This window comes from Hordeum vulgare, chromosome 3H (assembly GCF_904849725.1).
Source record: "Hordeum vulgare subsp. vulgare chromosome 3H, MorexV3_pseudomolecules_assembly, whole genome shotgun sequence".
NCBI lineage: Eukaryota > Viridiplantae > Streptophyta > Magnoliopsida > Poales > Poaceae > Hordeum > Hordeum vulgare.
Window position 1 is genome coordinate 446,142,370 of NC_058520.1, and position 5,092 is coordinate 446,147,461.

A 5,092-nucleotide genomic window follows, 5' to 3' on the forward strand; every position below is an offset into this window, starting at 1 on the left:
TAAGTAACCGTTATCGGTCAAATGATATGTTACCACATGCATGGTTCCGGTGATATTAGCGCATTGGGGGAGAGGGAGACGCCGTCGTCGTCGGGAGAAAAACAAATAATAAAAAGAAAAGAAAAGTAAACAAAAAACGAAAGAAAATTAATAAAAAGAAAACAAAATTAATAAAAGAAAGTAATAAAGAAACATAATGAAAACAAAGTAATAAATAAACATAATAAAAAGAAAGTAATAAAGAAACATAATAAAAAGGAAGTAATAAAGAAGCGCTACTGCTAAGTAGCAGTAGCGCTGGAACTAAAAAAGCGCTACTGCTAGTTTGAGCTAACCGCCGCGCGGCTAAGTCCCCAATTCCTCCGTGCCGCCCCTGTTTCTTCCCCAATTCCTCCCCCGCCGCCCGTGTCCACCCCAGCGCCGCCCGTGACTCCTCCCCGCGTCGCCCCTGACTCCTTCCCGCGCCGCCCGGACTCCTCCCCGCGTCGCTCCTGACTCCTTCCCGCGCCGCCGGCCTGACTCCACCCAACGTCGCCGTCGCCGCCTTGAGCTCTCCCATCGGTGTCGCCGCCCCTCCCTGTCGGCTAGGGTTGAGGTGAGGCCCCGAGAGGTACCCGACCCCCCACCTTCTCTCTCTCTCTAACAATGCTCTTCGGCAGCAGGTACTCGACCCCCGGCAAGGTGCTCTTCGGCAGCACGTACCCGACCCCCCACCCCCCGGCAAGGTCCAAAGCTTGCTGAACTTGAAATGTTTTGCTTTGGTATGCATACATATGGCTGATGTGTAGATAGTGTTCGATGGAATTTTTTTAACTAGTGTAGATAGTGCTTGATGGAACTAGTGTAGATAGCTTTTCAAAAAAAAAACTAGTGTAGATAGTGCTTGATGGAATTTTTTAACTAGTGTAGATAGTGTTCTGAACTAGTGTAGATAGTGTTTTGAACTAGTGTAGAAAGTGTTTATATTTGTATAATTAATCTTGTGATGGTGTCAAGAGAATTTCATTTATTATCCTCATGGTATCTGAGTGGCCTATGTTTTGCCGGAATGTTGATTCATTTCCGTTCCGACAAATTTCACGCGCTCCATATGTCCACTTTTTAGCAAAGGTCATGCCGAACTTTTCGACATGACTTGTGCTAGAAACTAAGACATATGGAGTACCCGGGATTTACCGGAAGGGGAATGAATCAACATTCCGACCAAATATAGCCCCCTTTTTCTCTTAATTATATTATTTATTTACAATTGTTGCATAGGAAACATGTCTGCCGACGCCGAAGTCGTGGGTGGTTCTGCTCACTCCGCAGACCCCGTGGAGGCAGCAAATCACTTTTTTGAATACTTGGACGAACACCCGATGGGGTTGCATGGTGGCGGCAGTGGTCCCAATCCCGACCCCAGCGGCGACACGGGCACCAGCACCGACACCGCCACCGGGACCGGCAATGATGATGTCGTAGCCCGTAAAGCACCGAAGAAGAAGAGGACACGAAAACCAAACGAGCTTGGCATCGGACAAATTGTGGTCACGAAGATTAACCCCTTGAAGTTAGAGCCAACGGCGCCAGAGGAAGCGCGAAGTGCTAGGGCAATCAACTTGGATGCATCCTCAGGGAAACCACCAACATCAACGACGAGAGGTTGAAGCAGGTACCACATATGGAGCACATGCTCCTAAAGAAGTTGCACAATAGGTTCATGTTCCCGGCCGGAATGAAAAGGAATATAAAGACCCGTGGAACGACCCCGCCATGACAAAGATAAACGAGAAGGCGATGGTGACGTTCACCAACGACTTGTCCTCCTGGAAAGTTCGGGTGAAAAAAGCGGTTGGGAAGAATGAAACGTGGTCCAAGATTCATTTTGATAATCTGACAATAACGGAAGAGGACTTTGCAAAATTCCTTTTGAATTGCGAAAAAGAAGAGGTCAAGGCAAAGTCGGAGAAAATGAAGGTGCTCCAGGCTAGGAACAAGCCTCCCCACCGCCTCGGAAGCCATGGTTACGAGGGGAAGAGGCACATATGGGCCAAGGAGGATGCTGAACATGAAAGTATCGGGATCCCAGACTCCTTGGCGGAGTTCACCGACCCGCTGGAGCATGACTCGATCAGGGCCCGGTACAAGTTGGAGAAAGTCAAAAAGACCTTTTACACGGACCCGAACACGAGGGAGTTCATGAGACTTCTAGTAATTGTTATATTACCACATTATCATATTAGCTTCCAATCAATTTGATCGGAAGTTTTGTCACATTAGTAAACCATCCATGTTCCTTTTGCAGAAAGAGCATCACGAAAAAGGCAGCCGAAAGTGACGAGTCGTCACAGTGTCGGCGAGGCCCAAGTGGGACACCCATTCAACCGGTCCCTGAACATACTGAAAAAGGTCCCGGTGGACAAGCCGTCGTCCTATGGACGTGCACACGGCGTCAGAGATGGCACCTCGTGGAAGACGTGCTACGCCAAGGGGCCAGAGGATAGAAGGAAGAGACAGTTGGTCGTCACTCAGGAGAGCATCGACGAGAAGGTCGCGATTCCGGTCAATAAGACCAAAGCTGAGACCAAAGAACAGTTGGTCGACGTAGTAAGTGGGTTGGTCACTGACGCGGTGGCTAGCTTGATTTCGGCAATTCAGTTGGTCAAAGAGCAATCCAAATGCACGACCGGAGGACTACCCAATTCCCAGCTTTGGCGCGAGCAACTCGGCAAACACCAAAGCACCAACACCTACCCAAGAAAACGCAAAAGGTCCCATTCCTGTTCATAGCAGCTGACCTCCATCTCTGGCATGCTCGGCGGGCATTCCTTGCTGGCTGAGCTCGACGCCCTCACGGTAATTACGCGTCATACCCTTTTCACCAGCATGTCTATAGTCTTCTTTTTCAGTTTCCTTTTAGATGTTTGATGTCGCACACATGTCTCCTTCGTATAGGTCGACGACACCCCGTGCACCCTACTCTACGACATCAAGGGCCAAAAGGTAGCTATGGGAAAGACGACCATCGTGAAGCTGAAGGACCACATGTTACACAACTGACAGATGCCCGATGGAGTCTTCAAGGTTAACATGGCCAGTGTCTTAGCGGGCTTCGAGGATTTGCCTCCTCCGATACGAGCCGGTGACGACGAGACCCATACGCTTATTGGCGGATGCAAGAACTGGTTCTTGACTTGGCCGAAGTCTCTTATTCGTCTCGAGGAGCCCAGTATCACGCCAACGCCAAGTTCTCAAGAAGGTATGAACACCACCCTGCTACTGCAACAAAAGACCTTCCAACTGCGCCAGAAACGTGCTACGGCACCAGGAATCCTTCTGCTACGGCTACGCCTTAAGGGACTTCCTAGGCAAATATGCAAAGGATTTCCCCCGTGGCCTTGAAGCCTTGCGTTGGTGTTCCCTCGAAGCGGAAAGGGTGATGTAGCGCAGCGGTGGTAAGTATTTCCCTCAGTTTGAGAACGAAGGTATCGATCCAGTGAAGGAGTATCTCAAGTGCCTGCACAAACACAAAAAGCTTGCTCCCAACCCTATGAAGGGGTTGTCAATGCCTTATAGATTGTTCGCCAAGTGAGAACTGAAAGCAACAAAGTAACAAAGCAAAGTAAAAGCGAAAGTGGAAATGATAGATGTGAATAGACCCGGGGGCCGTAGTGTTTACTAGTGGCTTCTCTCATGAAAGCAAGTAGACGGTGGGTGAACGAATTACTGTCGAGCAATTGATAGAACCGTGCAAAGTCGTGATGTCATCTATGGCAATGATTCTATCTATAGGCATCACGTCCAAAACAAGTAGACCGATACTTTCTGCATCTACTACTATTACTCCACACGTCGACCGCTATCCATCATGCATCTAGTGTATTAAGTCCAAAAGAACGGAGTAACGCCTTAAGTAAGATGACATGATGTAGATGGACAATCTCATATCTACGACAAAGCCCACCTTGTTACCCTTGATGGCAACTACACGATGTGTGCCTTGCTGCCCCTACTGTCACTCGGAAAGGTCACCACACGGTAAGAACCCAAAACCAAGCACTTCTCCCATTGCAAGAATCATAGATCTAGTTGGCCAAACAAAACCCAAGACTCGGAGAGAGTTACAAGGATATCAAATCATGCATATAAGAAATCCGCAAAGACTCAAATATATATTATAGATAATCTGATCACAAATCCACAATTCATCGGATCTCGACAAACACACCGCCAAAGAAGATTACATCGGATAGATCTCCATGAAGATCATGGAGAACTTTGTATTGAAGATCCAAGAGAGAGAAGAAGCCATCTAGCTACTAACTACGGACCCGTAGGTCTGAAGTGAACTACTCACGAGTCATTGGAGGGGCGATGATGTTGATGTAGAAGCCCTCCAACTCCAAAGTCCCCTCCGGCAGGGCACCGGGAAGGGTCTCCAGATGAGATCTCGCGGAAACGGAAGCTTGCGGCGGCGGAATAGTATTTTCGTGGATCCCTTGATTTTTTTCTGTATTTTAGGGAATATATAGGCGAAGGAGCTAGGTCAGGGGGGCGCCAGGGAGGCCACAAGCCTGCTGGCCGCCGCCCCTGGTGGCGGATAGGGGGCTTATGGGCCCCCTGTATCCCTCATGGCTTGGCCCTCAAGCCCCCTGATCTTCTTCCGTTCGGGAAAAAAATTATTTCGGGGATTTTATTCCGTTTGGACTCCGTTCCAAAATCAGATCTGAAAAGAGCCAAAAATACAGAAAAAGTAGGAACTGGCACTTGGCACTGAATTAATATGTTAGTCCCAAAAAAGATATAAAAGGTACATAAAACATCCAAAGATGACAAGATAACAACATGAAACCATCAAAAATTATAGATACGTTTGAGACGTATCAAGCATCCCCAAGCTTAACTCCTGCTCGTCCTCAAGTAGGGAAGTGATAAAGAATGAATTTTTGATGCTTTCATGCTACCTAGCATAGATATCCTTTATAACTCATCTTACGTGACGTGAATGTTCAGATCCATTAGATTCAAAACAATAGTTTGCTATTGACGTGGAAACAATAATAATTCAAGCAAACTAGCAAGGTAATCATGAACTTTCAAAATAACAAGG